A 23,571-nucleotide genomic window follows, 5' to 3' on the forward strand; every position below is an offset into this window, starting at 1 on the left:
CAACATAAGAACTGTCACCACTGGGACTATCACCATTGGCACTGTCACCGTGTGGTTGTCACCATGAGCACTATCACCATAGACAATGTGTCCATGGGCAGTTTCACCATGAGCACTGTCACTCTTGGCACTCTCACCAATGGCACTGTCACCATGAGCAGTGTCACCATGGGACTTGTCTCAATGGGCGCTGTCACCATGGGCACTTTTACAATGGGAAGATTCACCATGGGCTTTGTCAGCATGGGCATTGTCCTTGTGGGTACTGACACCGTGACATCTATCACAATAAACACTGAAAACATGGGCACTGTCACCATGAGCATTGTCACCATGAGCACTGCCACAATGAGCACGTTTATTAGTGGCACTGCCAACGTGAGCACTGTCACGATGAGCACTGTCACCATGGGCATGGCCCCTTGGGCACTGTCACCATGGGCATTGTCACCCTAGGTACTCTCACCATAGCCATTATCACTGTGAGAATTGGGAACATTGGCACTGTCACCATGGGCACTATCACCATGAGCACTGTCACCATGATTACTGTCACCCTGCATAACTTCACCATGGGCAGTGTCACTATGAGCACTACACCATGAGAATTGTGACTATGGGCACTGTCACCATGGCCACTCTCACCATTGGAACTATCACCGTGAACACTGTTACCATGAACAATGACACTATGTGCAGTGTCATCATGGGCACTTTCAGCGTAAGGATTATCACAGTAAGCAAAGTCACCATGAGCAATGTCACCATGGGCACTGTCATCATTTTGCACTGCAACCATGTGCAGTGTCACCATGGGTAATATCACCATAGGCACTATCACCGTGCAAAATATGACCATGCGGAATGTCTCTGTGGGCACTGGCACAATGGGCATTGTCACTGTGAGCACTGTCACAACAGGCACTATCACCGTGAGAAATCTCACCATGCTAACTGTCCCCATGGGCACAGTCACCGTGAGAAGTGTCACCATGGACACTGTTACTGTCGGCACTGTCAGCATGGGCACTGTCATTGTGAGCACTGTCACCATGGACACTGCCACCTTGAGTTCTGTCACCATGAACACTGTAATAGTGCCCATTATCACCCTGTGCACTGTCACCATGGGCATTATCACCATGAACACTGTCAGCATGTGCACTGTCACTATTTAGCACTGTCACCAGGTGAACTACCACCATGGGCACTGTCACGATGTGCACTATTAACGTGAGCACGGTTACCATGGGCAGTGTAACTATGCAGTGTCACCATCAGTACTGTCCCCTGGGAACTGCCACCAAGAGCACTGTCACCATTAGCACAGTCACCACCTTAGGCACTGCTATTAAGAGCACTGTCACCATGAGAACTGTCGCTATGAGAACTGCCACCATGGGTATTTTCAACATTAGTACTGTCACCATGGGTATTGTCAACATTTGCACTATCACCATTTGCATTATTACCATGAGCTCTATCACCGTGAGCACTCTCACGGTGCTCACTGTCTCCATGAGCACTGTCGCCACGGGTACTGGCACAATGCGGACTGGCACCATGAGCTCTGTCACCAAGGGCACTTTCACTGTGAGCACTCTCACCGTGGTCACTGACACCGTGGGCACTGTTACCATGAGCACTGTCACCATAGGCAATGGTGCCATGGGCACTGTCCCCATGGGAACTGTCATCATGGGCAGTGTCACCATGGGCACTGCCACCATGGGCATTATCACTGTGAGCACTGTCACCATGGGCACTGCACCCATGAGAACTGTCACCGTTAGTACTGTCTGAATGGGCTTTCACCATGAGCACTGTCACAATGAGAACAGTCAACATGGGCATTGTTACCATTTTTCACTGCCACCATGTGAAATGTCACCATGGGCACTTTCATCATGAGAACTATCACCATGAGTACTGTCATCATGGGCACTGTCACCATGGGCACGTCCACCATGTGCACTGTTACCATGGTTACTATCACCATGAGCACTCTCACCATGGTAACTACCAACATGGACAATGTCATCATGAGCACTTTCACAATAGGAACTGCCACCATGGGCACTATCAATGTGCAGACTCTCACCATGGGCACTATCGCCATGGGCACTGTCACCATGAGCATTTTATCACTGATTACTGTAACCGTGGGTAATATCACCATGGACACTCTCACCGTGAGAACTATTACTGTGAGCAATGCCATGATGGGCACTGACGCCATGGATCTTGTCACTATGAAAACTGATACAATGGGCACTATCACCTTGAGAAATCTCACCGTGCTCACTGTCCCCAAGGGCACTGTCACAGAGTGAAAAGTCACCATGGGCACTGTCAAAGTCTGTATTCAGACCCTTGGCACTCTCATTGTGGGCAATGCTACCATGAGCACTATTACCATGAAACTGGTACCTTGAACACTATCATGATAAGAAGTATCACCAAGGGCCCAGCCACAAATGGCAGTCTCACAGTGCTCACTGTCACCATGGGCACTGTCACCATGAGCACTGTAACCATGGGAACACACCATGGGCACTATCACCATGAGCAATCTCACCATGAGGACTGTCACTATATTGCATTACGACCAGATGCACCATGACCATGTGCACTGTCACCATGGAGAGTGTCACCATCGGTAGTCCCACCATGGGCACTGCCACCATGAGCACTGTCACCAAGAACACTGTCACCACTAGCACTGCCAACATGAGCACTCTTACAAGAACCATCATTATGAGAACTAACACCATGGGAACTTTCTCATTGATTACTGTCACTGTGGGTCTTGGAGCATTGTGATGACAAGGGTCATGGAGCCATGTGAGGACAAGGGTACGGAACACTGTCATACATGGGTCATGGAGGATTGTAATGACTGGGTCATGGAGGATTTTAATGACAAGGTCATGGAGCGTTGTGATGAGAAGGGCATCGAACATTGTGATGACAAGCGTCATGGAACTTTGTGAAGACAATGGCATGGAGCAACGTGATGATAGGGTTCATGGAGCATTGTGATGACAAAAGCATGGAGCATTGTGATACTAAGGGTCATGTAGCTAAGTGATGACAAATGTTATGAAGCATTTTGATGAGAAGGGCACGGTGCATTGTGATGAGCAAGGCAGGGGGCATTGTGATGACAGGGTCATGGAGCAATTTGAAGAAAAGGGTCAAGGAACATTTTGAAGACAGGGGTTATGGAACATTGTGATGTCAGGGGTCATGAAGCATTGTGATGATAAGGGTAGGTAACATCGTGATGAGAGGGGTCATGGAACATAGTGATGACAGGGGTGAGGGAGAATTGTGAAGACTAGTGATGGAACATTGTGATATCATTGGTGAGAGAGCATTTTGATGAGAAGTGCATGGAGCATTGTGATGACAAGGTTTATGGAGCATTGTGATGACAAAGTTGTGGAGCATTGTGATGACAAGAGCATGGCACATTGTGATGACATGGGTCATGGAGCATTGTGCTAACAAGTGCATGGAGCATTGTGATGACAAGGGTCAAGGAGCATTGTGATGAAAAGTTCATGGATTTCGTGGTGACAAATATCACGAAGCATTATGATGACTGGAGTCACGGAGCATTGTGATGACAGGGGTCATGGAGCATTGTGATGACAAGGGCAAGGAGCATTGTGATCACAGGGGCATGGAGCATAGTTCTGACAAGTTTCATGGATTATTGGGATGACAATGGGCATGGCGCATTGTGATGACAAGGGCATGCAGCACTGTGATGACAAGGTGTTGGAGTTTGTAAAGACAGGTGTCAGGGAGCATTGTGATAACATATATCATGGTCCATTTTGATGACAATAACTTGGAGCATTGTGATGCCAAATGTCATGGAGTATTGTGATGAAAAAAGTAATGGATCATTGTGATGACAAGTGCTTGGAGCATTGTGATGACAAGGGTCATAGAGCATTGAGATGACAAGGGCATGGTGAATTGTGATGAAAGGGCCATTGAGAATTTGGATGACAAGGTCGTGAAGCATTGTCATGACAAGCGCATGGAGGTTCCTTTGACAGTGGTCATGGAGCACTGCAATGACAAGTGAATGAAGAAATATGATGACAAGAGCATGTAACGTTGTGATGAGAAGTGTCATGGAGCATTGTGATGACCAGGACCTGGAGAACTAAGATGACAAGGGACATGGAGCATTGTGATGACCAGGGCATGGAACATTGTGATGGCAAGACAGTGGAGCATTGTGATGAGAAGATCATGGATAATTGTGATGAGGAGCGTCATGGAGCACTGTAATGACAAGGGGCATGGAGCATTTTGATGACAGGTGTCATGGAGCATTGTGATGACAGAGGTCATGGAGCATTGTGATGCCAAGGGTCATGGAGCATTCTGATGACAAGCTTGTGGAGTATTGTGCTGACAATGGCATGGAGCATTGTGATGAAAAGTACATGGAACATTGTGATAAAAAAAGGCATGGAGCCTTTCCATGACAATGTTCAAGGAGCATTTTGATGACAAGTGTCAGGGAGCATTGTGATGACAAGTGTATTGAGCATTGTGATGACAAAGTTCATGGAGCATTGTGATGACAAGGGCATCGAGTATTGTGATGACAGGCTTCATGGAGCATTGTGATGACAAGTGTTATGGAATATTGTGATCACAAGGGTTTGGAGCATTGTGATGATAGAGTGCATGGAGCATTTTGATTTCAAGGAGCATGGAGCATTGTGATGACATTGGCATGAAGCAATGGAATCCCAAGGTTCAGGGAGGATTGTGATGACAAGGGTAATGGAGGATTTTGATGACAAGCACATGGAGCATTGTGATGACGAGGTCATGTAGCATTTTGCTGACAAAGGCATGGAGTATTTTGATGACAAGGGGCATGGAGCACTGTGATGGCTAGCGTCACGGAGAATTATGATTACAGGGGTCATGGAGCATTGGGATGACAAGGGCATGGATCATTGTGATGACAAGTGTCATGGAGAATTTTGATGAGAAGAGTCCCGGATCATTGTGCTGTCAGGGGTCATGGATCATTGTTATGACTCTGGTCATGGAGCATTGTGATGAGAGGGGTAATGGAGCATTGTGATGAGAAGGTCACGGAACATAGTGCTGAACATGTTCATGGACTATTGTGATGACAGCTATCATGGAGTATAGTGATGACAACGAAATGGAGCATTGTGATGACAAGGTCCTGTACCATTTTGATGAGAAGACCATGGAGCCTTGAGATGTCAAGTCTCATGGAGAATTCTGATGAAAAGCGGCATGGACCATTGTGATTACAGGGGTCTTGGAGCATTGTGATGACAAGGGCATCGAACATTTTGATGAGAAGACCATGGAGCATTCTGATGACATGCATCTTGGAGCTTTGTGATGACAAGTGAATGGAGCATTGTGATTTCAGTGGTCTTGGAGCATTGTGATGAAAAGGGCTCGTATCATTGTGATGAAAAAGGCATTGAGCCTTGTCGTGGCAGGGTTCAAGGAGCATACTGATGACAATTGTCAGGGAGCATTGTGATGACAAGTGTATTGAGCATTGTGATAACAAAGGACATGGAGCATTGTGATGAGAAGGCCATGGATAATTGTGATGACGAGCATCATGGGACGTTGTGATGAAAAGTGTTATGGAACATTTTGATCACAAAGGTTTGGAGCATTGTGATGACAGAAGTCATGGAGCATTCTGATTTCATTGTGATGACATAGCATGAAGCATTATGATGATGGGCATGGTGCATTGTGATGACATGGTTCATGCAGCATTGAGATGAAAAGTGGCATGGAGCATTGTTCTTACAGTGGTCTTGAGCATTGTTATGAAAAGGGCATGGAGCATTGTGATGAGAAATCCATGGACCATTCTGATGACATGCGTCATGGAGTTTTGTGATGATAAGGCCTTAGAAAATTGTGATAGCAGGGGTCATGGAGCATTGTTATGACAGGGGTAAAGGAGCATTGTTATGACAAGGGCATGGAGCATTGGTCTGAACAATTTCATGGATTATTGTGATGAGGGTGGGCATGGAGCATTGTGATCACAAGGGCAAGGAACACTGATGCATGGTTTATGGAGGATTGTAATGACAAGGGCATGGAACAATGTGATGAGAAGTGCATCAAACATTGTGATGACAAGTGTCATGGAACTTCGGAATGACAAGGGCATGGAGCAATGTGATGAGAGGTTTCATGGAGCATTGTGAGGACAATGGCATGGAGCACTGTGATGGCAGGGTCATGGAGCAATTTGATGAAAAGTGTCATGGAACATTTTGATGAGAGTTGTTATGGAACATTGTGATGTCAGGGGTCATGGAGCATTGTGATGATAAGGCATGTAGCATTGTGATGACTGGTGTCATGGAACATAGTGATGACAGGGGTGAGGGAGTATTGTGATGACTAGTGATGGAACATTGTGATATCAGTGGTGAGAGAGCATTTTGATGAGAAGTGCATGGAGCATTGAGAAGACAAGGTTTATTGAGCATCGTGTTGAAAAGGTAGTGGAGTCCTGTGATGACAAGCGCATGGCGCATTGTGATGACAAGGTCATGGATCAATGTGGTGATCATCGCATGGAGTATTGTGATGACAAGGAAAGTGGAGCATTGTGCTGACAAAGGCACGGAGCATTGTGATGACAATGGTCACAGAGCATTGTGATGAAAAGTTCATGGAGCATTGTGGTGACAAAGGTCACAGAGCCTTGTGATGACAAGGGCATGGAGCATTGTGATGACAAATGTCATGAAGCATGGTGATGAGTGGAGTAAAGGAGCATTGTGATGACAAGGGCATGGAACATTTTGATGACAGGGACATGGAACATTGGTCTGACAGGTTTCATGGATTATTGGAATGACAAGGGGCATGGTGCATTGTGATGAAAAGGGCATGGAGCATTGTGAGGAGATATGTCATGGACCTTTGTGATGGCAATGGCATGGAGCATTGTGATGCCAAGTTTCACGAAGGATTATGATGAAAAAGGTAATGGGGTATTGTGATGACAAGGGCTTGGAGCATTGTGATGACAAGGGCATGGAGCATTGTGATGACAAAGGCCTTTGACAATTTTGATGACAAGGTCATGAAGCATTGTGATGACAAGCGCATGGAGCTTTCTATGACAGGGGTGATGGAGAATTGTGATGAAATGTGCATGGAGAATTGTGATGTTAAGAGCATGTAACATTGTTATGAAAAGTGTCATGAAGCATTGTGATGACAAGGACGGGGAGAATTGTGAGGACAAGGGACATGGCCCATTGTGATGACCATTGCATGGAGCATTGTGATCGGAAGACCGTGGAGTATTGTGATAAGAAGACCATGGATAATTGTGATGACGAACATCATGGAGCACTGTAATGACAAGGGGAATTGAGCATTGTGATGACAGTTGTCATGGAACATTGTGATGACAAGTGTCATGGAGAATTGTGATGACAAGGGTCTTGGAGCATTCGGATGACAAGCTTGTGGAGTATTGTGATGACAATGGCATGGAGCATTGTGATGAAAAGGGCATGGAGCATTGTGATGTAAAAGGCATGGAGCCTTTTCATGACAGGGTTCAAGGAGCTTTGTGAGGACAAGTGTCAGGGAGCATGGAGATGACAAGTGTATTGAGCATTGTGATGACAAAGGTCATGGAGCATTGTTATGGCAGGCATCCTGGAGTATTGTGGTGTCAAGTGTTATGGAACATTGTGATCACAAGGGTTTGGAGCATGGTGATGACAGATTTCATGGATCATTTTGATTTCAAGGATCATGGAGCATTTTGATGAAAAGGGCATGTAGCATTTTGATCCCAAGGGTCATGGAGGATTTTGATGACAATGGTAATGGAGTATTGTGATGACAAGCACATGGAGCATTGTGATGACACGGTCATGTAGCATTTTTCTGACAAACGCATGGAGCATTTTGATGACAAGCGTCATGGAGCACTGTGATGACAAGCTCACGGAGCATTGTGATTACAGAGGTCACGGAGCATTGGGATGAAAAGGGCATGGATCATTGGGATGACAAGGGACATGGAGTTTTTTGATGCCAAGAGTCTGGGATCATTGTGTTGTCAGGGTTCATGGAGCATTGTGATGACAAGGGTAATGGAGCATTGTGATGAGAATTTCATGGATCATTGGGCTGAACATGTTCATGGAGTATTGTGATGACAGGGTTCATGGAGCATTGTGATGACAAGGGGATGGAGCATTGTGATGACAAGGTCCTGGAGCATTTTGATGAGAAGACCATGGAGCCTTGTGATGACAAGTCTCATGGAACATTCTCATGAAAAGGGGCATGGATCATTGTGATTACAGGGTTCTTGGAGCATTTTGATTACAAGGGCATGGAACATTGTGATGATAAGGCCATGGAGCATTCTGATGACATGTGTCATGGAGCTTGGTGATGACAAGGTCATGGAGCATTTCTATTACAGGGGGCTTGGAGCATTGTGATGAAAAGGGCATGTATCATTGTGATGAAAAAGGCATGGAGCTTTGTCATGCAAGGGTTCAAGGAGCATACTGATGACAAGTGTCAGGGAGCATTGTGATGACAAGTGTATTGAACATTGTGATGAAAAAGGTCATGGAGCATTGTGATGAGAAGACCATGTTTAATTGGGATGACAACCGTCATGGGGCATTGTGATGACAACTGTTATGGAACATTGTGATCACAAGGGTTTGGAGCATTGTGATGAAAGAGGGCATGGAGCATTTTGATTTCAAGTAGGATGGAGCATTGTGATGAAAAGGGCATGAAGAAATGTGATCCCAAGTTTCATGGAGGATTGTGATGATAAGCTCATGGAGCATTGTGTTGACAAAGTCATGTAGCATTTTGCTGACAAAGGCATGGAGCATTGTGATGACAAGGGTCATGGTGCACTGTGATGACAAGCATCAAGGAGCATTGTGATTACAGAGGTCATGGAGCATTGGGATGACAAGCGCATGGATCATTTTGATGAAAAGTGTCATGGAGCATTTTGATGAGAAGAATCCAGGATCATTTTGTTGTCAGGGGTCATGGAGCGTTGTGATGACAGTGGTCATGGAGCATTGTGATGACAGGCGTCATGAAGCATTTTGATGAGAAGGTCATGGATCATAGGGCTGAACATATTCATGGAGTATTGTAATGACAGTGGTCATGGAGCATTGTGATGAGAAGGAAATGGAGCATAGTGATGACAATGTCCTGGAACATTTAGAAGAGAAGACCATGGAGCCTTTTGATGACAAGTTTCATGGAGCATTCTGATGAAAAGTGGCATGGACCATTGTGATTACAGGGGTCTTGGAGCATTGTGATGACAAGGGCATGGATTATTGTGATAACAGGCATCATGGAGCGTTGTGATGACAGGGGTCATGGAGAATTGTGATGACATGGGTCATGGAGCATTGTGATGAGAAGACCATGAATAATTGTGATGACGAGCGTCATGGAGCACTGTAACGACAGGTGTCATGGAACATTGTGATGACAAGGGTCATGGAGCATTCTGATGACAAGCTTGTGGAGAATTGTGATGACAATGGAATGCAGCATTTTGAGGAAAAGGGCATGGAGCATTGTGATGACAATGGCATGGAGCCTTGTCATTACAGGGTTCAAGGAGCATTCTGATGACAAGTGTCAGGGAGCATTGTGATGAAAAGAGTATTGACCATTGTGATGATAAAGGTCATGGAACATTGTGATGACAAGGGAGTGGAGTATTGTGATGACAGGCATCATGTAGCATTGTGATGAGAAGTGTTATGGAATATTTTGATCACAAGGGTACTGAGCATTGTGAGGAGAGAGGTCATGGATCATTTTGATTTCAAGGAGCAAGGAGCATTGTGATGACAAGTGCATGAAGCAATGTGATCCCAATGTTCATGGAGAATTTTGATGACAATGGTATTGGAGAATTGTGATGACAAGCACATGGAGCATTGTGAGGACAAGGTCATGTAGCATGTTGCTGACAAAGGCATGGAGCATTTTGATGAAATAGGTCATGGAGCACTGTGATGACAAGCGTCACGGAGCATTGTGATTACATGGGTCATGGAGCATTGGGATGACAACGCATGGAGCATTGTGATGAGAAGGCCATGGAGCAGTCTGATGACATGGGTCATGGGGTTTGTGATGACAAGGGCATGGAAAATTTTGATTACAGGGGTCTTGGAGCATTGTGATGGAAAGTGTATGTATTATTGTGATAAAAAAAGGCATGGGGACTTTTCGGGGCAAGTTTCAAGGAGCATACTGACGACAAGTTTCAGGGAGCATTGTGATGACTAGTGTATTGAGAACTGTGATGAAAATGGTCATGGAGCATTGTGATGAGAAGACCATGGATAATTGTGATGATGAGCGTCATGGGGCGTTGTGATCACAAGTGTTATGGAAAATTATGATCACAAGGGTCTGGAGCATTGTGATGACAGAGGTCATGGAGCATTTTGATTTCATTGTGATGACAATAGCATGAAGGATTATGATGATGGGCAGGGTGCATTTTGATGACAGGGTTCATGGAGCATTGAGATGAAAAGGGGCATGGAGAATTGTGATTACATGGTTCTTGGAGCATTGTGATGAGAAGGCCATGGAACATTCCGATGACATGCCCCATGGATCTTTGTGATGACAAGGGCATGGATACTTATGATTACAGGGGTCTTGGAGCATTGTGATGACATGGCCGTGGAACATTGTGATGGCAGGGGTCATGGAGCATTGTTATGACAGGGGTAATGGAGCATTGTGATGACAAGGGCATGGAGCATTGGTCTGAAAATGTTCATGCATTATTGTGATGAGAGTGGGCATGGAGCATTGTGATGACAAGGGCAAGGGACACTGTGATAAATGGGTCATGGAGGATTGTAATGACAAGGGCATGGAACATTGTTATGAGAAGAGCTTCAAGCATTGTGATGACAAGCGTCATTGTGCTTTGTGATGACAATGGCATGGAGTAATGTGCTGAGTGTTTTCATGGAGCAATGTGATGACAATGGCATGGATTATTGTGATGACAAGGGTCATGGAGCTCTGTGATGACATATGTCATGGAGCATTTTGATGAAAAGGGTGTGGTTCGTTGTGATGAGAAGGGCAGGGAGCATTGTGATGACAGGGTCATGGGGCAATTTGATGAATAGGAAGATGGAACATTTTGGTGACATTTGTTATGGAACATTGTGATGTCAGGGGTTATGAAGCATTGTGATGAAAAGGGTCATAGAGCGTTTTGATGACAGTGGTTATGTAACATTGTGATGTCAGGGGTCATGGAGCATTGTGATAATATGGGAATGTAGCATTGTGATGACAGCTGTCATGGAACATTGCGATAACAGGGGTGAGGGTGTATTGTGATGACTAGTGATGGAACATTGTGATATCAGTGGTGAGAGAAAAATTTGATGATAAGTGCATTGAGCATTGTGATGACATGAGTCATGGAGCATGGTGCTGACAAAGGCATGGAGAATTGTGATGACAAGTGTCACAGAGCATTGTGATGAAAAGTTCATGGAACATACTGGTGAAAAATGTCACAGAGCTTTGTGACAATGACTGCATGGACCATTGTGATGACAAGGGCATGGAGCATTGTTCTGACAAGTTTCATGGATTATTGTGATGACAGTGGGCATGGCCCATTATGATGACAAGGACATGGAGCCTTGTGATGACAAGGTCACGGTGTATTGTGAAGAGAGGTGTCTGGGACCATTGTGATGACATATGTCACGGTCCATTGTGATGAAAATGACATGGAGCATTGTGATGCCAAGTGTCATGGACGTTTGTGATGGCAAAGATAACAGAGCATTTTGATGACACGGGCTGGAGCATTGTGATGACAAGGGCATAGAGCATTGTCATGATAAGGGCCATTGAGAATTTTGATGACAAGATCATGAAGCATTGTGATGACAAGCACATGGAGCTTTCTATGACAGGGGTGATGGAGCATTGCGTTGACAAGTGCATGGAGAATTGTGATGACAAGATCATGTAACATTGTGATGAGAAGTGTCATGGTGCATTGTGATGACAATGACGTGGAGATATGTGCTGACATGGGACATGGAGAATTGTGATGACCAGGGCAAGGAGCATTGTGATGGCAAGACCGAGGAGCATTGTGATGAGAAGACCATGGATAATTTTGCTGACGAGCGTCATGGAGCACTGTAATGACAAGGGACATGAAACATTGTGTTGACCAGTGTCATGGAGCATTGTGATGACAGGGGTCATGGAGCATTGTGATGACAAGGGTCATGGAGCATTCTGCTGACAAGCTTGTGGGGTATTGTGATGACAATGGCATGGAGCATAGTGATGAAAAGGGCATGGATCATTGTGATGAAAAATTCATGGAGGCTTTCATGACAGAATTCACGGAGCATTCTGAGGACAAGTGTCTGGGAGCATTGTGATGACAAGTGTATTGTGCATTGTGATGACAAGGGACATGTAGCATTGTGATGACCAGGGAATGGATCATTGTGATGGCAAGACTTTGGAACATTGTGATGAGAAGACCATGAATGATTGTGACGATGAGCGTCATGGAGCACTGTAATGACAAGGGGAATGGAGCATTGTGAGGACAGGTGTCATGCAGAATTGTGATGACAGGGGTTATGAAGTAGTGTGATGACAATGGTCATGGAGCATTCTGATGAAAAGCTTGTGGAGTATTGTCAGGATAAGTGCCTGGATCATTGTGATGACAAGTTCATGGAGTATTGTGAAGACAGGTGTCAAAGAGCATTGTGATGACATATGTCATGGTCCATTGTAATGCCAAGTGTCATGGAGGATTGTGATGACAAATGTAATGGAGTATTGTGATGACAAGGGCTTGGAGCATTGTGATGACAAGGGTCATGGAGCATTGTGATGACAAGGGCATGGAGCATTGTGATTGCAAGGGCAATTGAGAATTTTTATGAGAAGGTCGGGAAGCATTGTGATGACAAGTGCATGTAGCTTGCTATGACAGGGGTCTTGGAGCATTGTGATGACAAGTGCATGGAGAATTGTGATAACAAGGATGTGGAGAATCCTGATGAAAAGGGACATGGAGCATTGTGATGACCAGGACATGGAGCGTTATGATGGCATGACCGTGGAGCATTGTGATGAGAACACCATGGATAATTGTGATGACGAGCATCACGGAGCACTGTAATGACAAGGGACATGGAGCATTATGATGACAGGAGTCATGAGCATTTTTATGACAGGGGTCATGGAGCATTCTGATGACAAGATTCATGGAACATTCTGATGACAAGCTTGTAAACTATTTTGATGACAATGGCATGGAGCATTGTGATGAAAAGGGCATGGAGCATTGTAATGAAAAAGGCATGGATCCTTTTCATGACATGGCTCAAGGAGCATTTTGACGATAAGTGTCATGGATCATTGTGATGACAAGTGTATTGAGCATAGTGATGACAAAGTTCATGGAGGATTGTGATGACAAGGGCATGGAGTAATGTGATGACAGGCATCATGGAGAGCTGTGATGAAAAGTGTTATGGAACATTATGATAACAAGGGTTTGGAGCATTGTGATGACAGAGGTCATGGATCATGTTAATTTCAAGGAGCGTGGAGCATTGTGATGACAGGAGTATGAAGCAATGTGATCCCAAGGTTCATGTAGGATTGTGATGACATGCACATGGAGAATTGGGATGACAATTTCATGTAGCATTTTGCTGAACAAAAGCATGGAGCATTGTTTTGACAAGGGTGATGAATCACTGGGATGACAAGATCATGGACTATTGTGAAGAGAGGTGTCAGGGAGCATTGTGATGACATATATCATGGTCCATTGTGAGGACCATGGCATGGAGCATTGTGATGCTAATTGTCAAGGAGGATTGTGATGACAATGGTAATGGAGCATTGTGATGACAAGGGCATGGAGCATTATTATGACAATGGCCATTGAGAATTTTGAGGAGAAAGTCGTGAAGCATTGTGATGAAAAGTGCATGGTACTTGCTATGACAGGTGTAATGGAGCATTGAGATGACAAGTACATGGAGAATTGTGATGAAAAGAGCATGTAACATTTTGATGAGAAGTGTCATGGAGTATTGTGATGACAAGGACATAGAGAATTGTAATGATAACGGACATGGAGCATTGTGATGACCAGGGCATGGAGCATTGTGATGGCAAGACCGTGGAGCATTGTGATGAGAAGACCATGGATAATTGTGATGACGAGAGTCATGGAGCACTATAATGACAAGGGGTATGGAGCATTGTGATGACACGTGTCATGGAGCATTGTGATGACACGTGTCATGGAGCAGTGTGATGAAAAGTGTCATGGAGCATTCCGATGACAAGCTTGTGTTGTATTTTGATGACAATGGCATGGAGCATATAGATGAAAAGAGCATGGAGAATTGTGATGAATATGTCATGGGGCTTTTTCATGACAGCCTTCAAGGAGCATTCTGATGACAAATGTCAGGGAGCATTGTGATGACAAGTGTGTAGAGAATTGTGATGACAAATATCATGGAGCATTGTGATGACAATGGCATGGATTATTGGGATGACAGGCATCATGGTGTGTTGTGATGACAAGTGTTGTGGATCATTGTGATCACAAGGGTTTGGAGAATTGTGGTGACAGAGGTCATGGATGATTTTGATTTCAAGGAGCATGGAGCATTGTGATGACAAAGGCATGAAGCATTGTGATCCCAAGGTTAATGGAGGATTCTGATGACATGAGCATGGAGCATTTTGATGACAATGTCATGTACCATTTTGATCAAAAATGCATGGAGCATTGTGATGACAATTTCATGGAGCACTGTCATGACAAGCATCACAGAACATTGTGATTACAGGGGTCATGGAACATTGGGAAGACAAGGACAAGGATCACTGTGCTGACAAGTGTCATGGGGCATTTTGATGACAAGAGGCCGGGATCATTGTGTTGTCAGGGGGCATGTATCATTAGTATGAAAAGTTGGACGGATTATTGTGATGAGAGATTGCAGGGAGCATTGAGATGACAATGGCATGGAACACTGTGATTCATGGGTCATGGAGGATTGTAATGAGAAAGTCGTGGAGCATTGTGATGAGAAGGGCATCGAGCATTGTTATGCCAAGGGTCATGGAAATTAGCGAGGACAAAGGTCATGGAGCATTTTGATGACAAGGGTGTGGTGCATTGTGATGAGAAGGGCAGGGAGCATTGCGATGAGAGGGTCATGGAGCAATTTGATGAAAAGGGTCCCAGACCATTTGATGACAGGTTTAATGGAACATTGTGAGGTCCAAGGTAATGGAGCATTGTGATGAAATGGATCACGGAGCATTTTGATTACAGGATTTATGGAACATTGTGATGTCAGGGGTCATGAAGCATTGTGAGGATAAGGGCATGTAGCATTGTTATGGCAGGGGTCATGGGACATTGTGATGACAGGGGTGAGGAAGTATTGTGATGACTAGTGATGGAACATTGTGATATCAGTGGTGAGAGAGTATTTTGATGAGAAGTGCATGGAGAAATGTAATGACAATGTTTATGGAGCATTGTGAGGACAAGCTTGCGGAGAATTGTAGTTACAAGCGCATGGCACATTGTGATGACATGGGTGATGGAGCATTGTGATGAAAAAGGCATGAAGCATTGTGATGACAGGGGCATGGAGCATTGTGTTGACAAGGGCATGGAGCATTGTGATGACAAGTCATGGATTATTGTGAAGAGAGGTGTCAGGCAGAATTGTGATGACATATGTCATGGTCCATTGTGATGCCAATGGCATGGAGCATTGTGATGCCAAGTGTCATGGAGGATTGTGATGACAATGGTAATGGAACATTGTGATGACAAATGCTTGGAGCATTTTGATCACAAGGGTCATGAGCATTGTGATGACTAGGGAATGGAGTATTGTGATGACAAGGGCTTGGAGCATTGTGGTGACAAGGGTGATGGAGCATTTTGATGACTAGGGCATGGACTATTGTGATGAAATTCATCATGGAGCGTTCTGATGACAAGTGTTCTTGAAAATTGTGATCACAAGTGTGTGGAGCATTGAGATGAAAAAAGCATGGAGCCTTTTCATAACAGGGTTCAAGGAGCATTCTGATGACATGTGTCAGGGAGCATTGTGATGACAAGTGTATTGAGCATTGTGATGACAAAGGTAATGGAGCATTGTGATGATAAGGGCATGGATTATTGGGATGACAGGCATCAAGAAGCTTGTGATGACAAGTGTTATGGAACATTTTGATTACAAGAGTTTGGAGCATTGTGATGACAGAGGTAATGTATCATTTTGATTTCAAGGAGCATGGAGCATTGTGATGAAAAAGGCAGGAAGCCATGTGATCCCAAGGTTCATGGAGGATTGTGATGACAAGCGCATGGAGCATTGTGATGACAAGGTCATGTAGCATTTTGCTGACAATGGCAAAGAACATTGTGCTGACAAGGGTCATGGGGCATTGTGATGAGAAAACCATGGATAATTGTGATGACTAACATCATGGGGCGTTGTGATGAGAAGTGTTATGGAACATTGTGATCAGAAGGTTTTGGAGCATTGTGATGTCAGTGGTCAGGGATCATTTTGATTTCATTGTGATAACAATAGTATGAAGCATTATGATGATGGACATGGTTCATTGTGATGAGAGGGTTCAAGGAGCATTGAGATGAGGAGTGGCATGTAGCATTGTGATTACATGGGTCTTGGAGCATTGTGATGACAAGGGCATGGAACACTGTAATGAGAAGCCATGGAGCATACTGATGACATGCATCATGGAGCTTTGTGATGACAAGGGCATGGAGCATTGTGATTACATGGTTCGTGGAGCCTTGTGATGAAATGGTCACGGTGTATTGTAAAGACATGTGTCAGTTAGCATTGTGATGACATATGTCATGGTCCATTGTGATGACAATTGCATGGAGCATTGTGGTGCTAGGTGTCATGGCGGATTGTGATGACAAGGGCTGGGTGCATTGTGATGACAAGGCCAGGGAGCATTGTCATGACAAGGGCCATTGAGAAATTTGATGACAATATCTTGACGTAATGTGATGAAAAGCACTTGGAGCTTGCTATGACTGGCGTCATGTGCATTGTGATGACAAGTGCATGGAGAATTGTGATGACAAGAACATGTAACGTTGTGATGAGTGGTGTCATGGTGCATTGTGATGAAAAGGACGTGGAGAATTGTGATGATAAGGGACATGTAGCATTGTGATGAACAGGGAATGGAGCACTGTGATGGCAAGACCTTGGAACACTGTGATGAGAAGACCATGTATAATTGTGATGATGAGCGTCATGGAGCACAGTAATGACAAGGGGAATGGAGCATTGTGAAGACAGGTGTATTGGAGCATTGTGATGACAGGGGTCCTGAAGTAGTGTTATGACAAGTTTCATGGAGCATTCTGTTGAAAAGCTTGTGGAGTATTGTCATGACAAGGGCCTGGAGCATTGTGATGACAAGTTCATGGAGTATTGTGAAGACAGGTGTCAGGGAGCATTGTGATGACATATGTCATGGTCCATTGTGATGATAATGGCATGGAGCCTTTTGATGCCAAGTGTCATGGAGGATTGTGATGACAAATGTAATGGAGTATTGTGATGACAAGGGCAAGGAACATTGTGATGACCAGGGCATGGAGCATTTTACTGGCAAGACCATGGAGAACTGTGATGAGAAGACCATAGGTAATTGTGATGACGAGCGTCCCGGAGCACTGTAATGACAAGGGGCATGGAGCATTGTGATGACAGGGGTCATGGAGCATTCTGATGTCAGGGGTCATGGAGCATTCTGATGACAAGCTTGTGAACTATTGTGATGACAATTGCATGGAGCATGGTGATGAAAAGGGCGTGGGACATTGTGATGAAAAAGGCATGGATTCTTTTCATGACAGGGTTCAGGGAGCATTTTGACGATGTGTCATGGATCATTTTGATGAGAAGTTTATTGCGCATTGTGATGACCAAGGTCATGGAGCATTTTGATTACAAGGGCATGGAGTATTGTGAAGACAGGCATCATGGAACGTTGTGATGACAAGTGTTATGGAACATTTTGATGACAAGTGTTTGGAGCATGGTGATGACAGAGGTCATGGATGATTTTGAGTTCAGGGAGCAGGGATCATTGTGATGCCAAGAGCATGAAGCAATGTGATCCCAAGGTTCATGGAGGATTCTGATGACATGAGCATGGAGCATTTTGATGACAATGTCATGTACCATTTTGATCACAAAGACATGGAACATAGTGATGAAAAATTCATGGAGGAATGTCATGACAAGCATCACGGAGCATTGTGTTTACATGGGTCATGGAACATTGGGATGACAAGGACAAGGATCACTGTGATGACAAGGGTCATGGAGCATTTTGATGACAAGAGGTCCGGGTCATTGTGTTGTCATGGGTCATGGAGCTTTTTGATGACTGTGGTCATGGGGCATTGTGATGACAGGTTTCCAGGAAGGAGCATTGTGATGAGAAATTCATGCAGCATTCGGCTGAAAATATTAATGGAGCATTGAGATAACAAGGGAATGGAGCACTGTGATGACAATTTCCTGGAACATTGTGTTGAGAACACCATGGAGCCTTGTGATGACAAGTGTCATGGAGCATTCTGATGAAAAGTGGCATGGAGCATTATGATTCCAGGGGTCTTAGAGCATTGTTATGACAAGGGCATGGAACATTGTGATGAGAATGTCATGGAGTATTCTGATGACATGCCTCATGGAGCATTGTGATGACAAGAGCATGGAACATTGTGATTACAGGGGTCTTGGAGCATTGTGATGGAAAAGGCATGGAGGCTTGTCATGAGAGGGTTCAAGGAGCATACTGACGACAAGTGTCAGGGAGCATTGTGATAACAAGTGCATTGAGCATTATGATGACAAAGATCATGGAGCATTGTGATGAGAAGACCATTGATAATTGTGATGATGAGCATCATGGGGCATTGTGATGACAATTTTTATGGAACATTGTGATCACAAGGGTTTGGAGCATTGTGATGACAGAGGTCATGGAGCCTTTTGATTTCATTGTGATGACAATAGCATGAAGCATTATGATGATGGGCATGGTGCATTGTGATTAGAGGGTTCATGGAGAATAGAGATGAAAAGGGGCAAGGAGCACTGTGATTACAGGGGTCTTGAAGCATTGTGATGACTAGGGCATGGAGCATAGTGATGAGAAGGCCATGGAGCATTCTGATTACATTCATCTTGGAGCTATTTGATGACAAGTGCATGGAGCATTGTGATAACCGGGGTTTTGGAGCATTGTGATGACAAGAGTCATGGAGCCTTGTGATGACAAGGCCATGGAGTATTTTGATGGGAGGGGTCATGGAGCATTGTTATGACAGGTATAATGGAACATTGTGATGACAAGGGCATGGAGCACTGGTGTGAAAAGTTTCATGGATTATTGGGATGAGAGTGGGCATGGACCATTGTGAAGACAAGTACACGGTACACTGTGATACATGGGTCATGGAGGATTGTAATCACAAGGTCATGGGGCATTGTGATGAGAAGGGCATTGAGCATTGTGATGAGAAGGGCATTGAGCATTGTGATGACAAGTGTCATGGATCTTTTTGATGACAAGGGCATGGAGCAATGTGATGAGAGTTTTCATGGAGCATTGGGATGACAATGGCATGGAGCATTGTGATAACAAAGGTCATGGAGCATTTTGTTGACAAGGGCGTGGTGCTTTGTGATGAGAAGGGCCGGGAGCATTGCAATGACAGTTTCATGGAGCAATTTGATGAAAAAGGTCATGGAACATTTTGATGAAAGGGTTTATGGAAAATTGTGATGTCAGGTGTCATGGAGCATTGTGATGAAAAGAGTCATGGAGCATTTTGATGAGAGGGGTTATGGGACATTGTGATTTCAGGGGTCATGGAACATTTTGATGACAGGGGTGGGGGTGTATTGTGATGACTAGTAATGAAACATTGTGATATCAGTGGTGAGAGAGCATTTTGATGAGGTGTGCATGGAGCATTGTGATGACGAGTTTTATGGAGCATTGTGATGACAAAGTTGTGGAACATTGTGATGACAAGCGCATGGAGCAATGTCGTGAAATGGATCATGGAACATTGTGCTGACAAGCGCATGGAGCATTTTGATTACAAGGGTCATGGGGCATTGTGTTGACAAAGGCATGGAGCATTGTGATGAGCAGGTTCACAGAGCTTTGTGATGGAAATTTCATGGAGAATTGTGGTGACAAGAGTCACAGAGTCTTGTGAGGACGAGGGCATGGACCACTGTGATGACAAAGGTCATGAAACATTGTGATGACTGGAGTCACGGAGCATTGTTATGACAGAGGTCGTGGAGCATAGTGATGACAATGTTATGTAACATTGCGATGACAGCTGCATGGAGCATTGGTCTGACATGTTTCATGGATTATTGTGATGACATGGGCATGGCACATTGTTATGACACGGGCATGGAGCATTGTGATGACAAGCTCATGGATTATTGAGAACACATTTGTCAGGGAGCATTTTGATGACATATATCATGGTGCATTCGGATGACAATGGCATGGATCATTTTGATGCCAAATGTCATGGAGGATTTTGATGACAATGGTAATGGAGCATTGTGATGACAAGAGCATGGAACATTGTGATGACGAGGGCCATTGAGAATTTTGATGAGAATGTCGTGAAGCATTGTGATGAAAAGCGGATGGAGTTTGCTATGACAGGTGTCATGGAGCATTGCGATAACAAGTGCATGGAGAATTGTGATGACAAGAGCATGTAACAGTGTGATGAGAAGTGTCATGGAGCATTGTGATGACAAGGGATATGGAGCATTGTGATGAACAGGACATGGAGCATTGTGATGGCAAGACCGTGGTGCATTGTGTTTAGAAGACCATGGATGACTGTGATGAGGAGCTTCATTGAGTAGTATAATAACAAGCTGTGTGGAGCATTGTGATGACAGGTATCATGGAGCATTGTGATGACACGTGTCATGGAGCACTGTGATGACAAGTGTCATGGAGCTTTCTGATGACAAGCTTGTGAAGTATTGTGATGACAATTGCAAGGAGCATGGTGCTGAAAAGAGCATGGAGCACTGTGATGAAAACGTCATGGGGCCTTTTCATGACAGCGTTCATGGAGCATTATGATGACAAGTGTCAGGGAGCATTGTGATGACAAGTGTATTGAGCATTGTGATGACAAAGTTCATGGAGCATTATGATGACAAGGGCATGGATTATTTTGATGACAGGCATCATGGAGTGTTGTGATGACAAGTGTTATGGAACATTGTGATCACAAGGGTTTGGAGCATTGTGATGACAGAGGTCATGGATGATTTTGATTTCAAGGAGCATGGAGCATTGTGATGACAAGGGCATGAAGCAATGTGATCCCAAGGTTCATGGAGGATTCTGATGACATGAGCATGGAGCATTTTGATGACAATGTTATGTACCATTTTGATCACAAAGGCATGGAGCATAGTGATGACAATTTCATGGAGCACTGTCATGAAAAGCATCACGGAACATTGTGATTAAAGGGGTCATGGAGCATTGGGATGACAAGGAAAAGGATCACTGTGATGACAAGGGTCATGGAGCACTTTGATGACAAGAGGCCGAGATCATTGTATTGTCAGGGGGCATGGATCATTTGTCTGAAATATTTGACAGATTATTGTGATGAGAGTGGGCAGGGAGCTTTGTGATGACAAGGGCACGGAACACTGTGATTCATGGGTCATGGAGGATTGTAATGAGAATGTCATGGAGCATTGTGATGAGAAGGGCATCGAGCATTGTTATGCCAAGGGTTATGGAAATTTGTGATGACAAAGGTCATGGAGCATTTTGATGATAATGGCGTGGTGCATTGTGATGAGAAGGGCAGGGAGCATTGTGATGAGAGGGTCATGGAGCAATTTGATGAAAATTGTCATGGATCATTTGATGACAGTTTTAATGGAACATTGTGAGGTCAAGGGTCATGGAGCATTGTAATGAAATGGGTTACGGAGCATTTTGATTACAGGGTTTATGGAACATTGTGATGTCAGGGGTCATGTAGCATTGTGATGATAAGGGCATGTAGCTTTGTGATGGCAGGGGTCATGGAACATTGTGATGACAGGGGTGAGGGAGTGTTGTGATGACTAGTGATGGAACATTGTGATATCAGTGGTGAGAGTGTATTTTGATGAGAAGTGCATGGAGCATTGTGATGACAATGCTTATGGAGCATTGTGATGACAAGCTTGTGGAGCACTGTGAGGACAAGCACATGGCGCATTGTGATGACATGGGTGAAGGAGCATTGTGATGAAAAGGGCATGGAGCATTGTGATGAAATGTCATGGATTATTGTGAAGATAGTTGTCAGGGATAATTGTGATGACATATGTCATGGTCTATTGTGATGACAATGGCATGGAGCATTGTGATGCCAAGTGTCATGGAGGATTGTGATGACAAAGATAATGGAGCATTGTGATGACAAGAGTTATGGAAAATTGTGATCATAAGTGTGTGGAACATTGTGATGAAAAAAAGCATGGAGCACTGTGATGACAAGCGTCACGAAGCATTGTGATTATAGGGGTCCTGGAGTAGTGGGATGACAAGGGCATGGATCATTGTGATGCCAAGTGTCATGGAGAATTTTGATGACAAGAGTCCCGGATCATTGTGTTGTCAGGGTTCATCGAGCGTTGTGATGACCATGGTCCTGGAGCATTGTGATGACAGGTGTCATGGAGCATTGTAATGGGAACGTCATGGAGCATTGGGCTGAATATATTCATGGAGTATTGTGATGAGAGGGGTAATGGAACATTGTGATGACAAGTGAATAGAGCATTGTGATGACCAGTTCCTGGAGCATTGTGTTGAGAAGTCCACGGAGCCTTGTGATGACAAGTGTCATGGAGCATTCTGATGAAATGGGGCATGGAGCATTGTGATTACAGGGGTCTTGGAGCATCGTAATGACAAAGGCATGGAGCATTGTGATGAGAAGTCCGTGGAGCATTCTGATGACATGTGTCATGGAGCTTTGTGATGACAAGGGCATGGAGCATTGCGATTACAGGGTTTTTGGAGCATTGTGATGGAAAGGGCATAGATCATTGTGATGAAAAATGCATGGAGCCGTGTCATGACAGGGTTCAAGGAGCATAGTGACGACAAGTGTCATGGAGCATTCGGATGACAGCTGTATTGAGCATTGGATGACAAAAGTCATGGAGCATTGTGATGATAAGACCATGGATAATAGTGATGATGAGCGTCATTGGGCATTGTGATGACAAATGTTATGGAACATTGTGATCACACGGGTTTGGA

This window comes from Mesoplodon bidens (assembly GCF_964165515.1).
Source record: "Mesoplodon bidens genome assembly, chromosome: Y".
NCBI lineage: Eukaryota > Metazoa > Chordata > Mammalia > Artiodactyla > Ziphiidae > Mesoplodon > Mesoplodon bidens.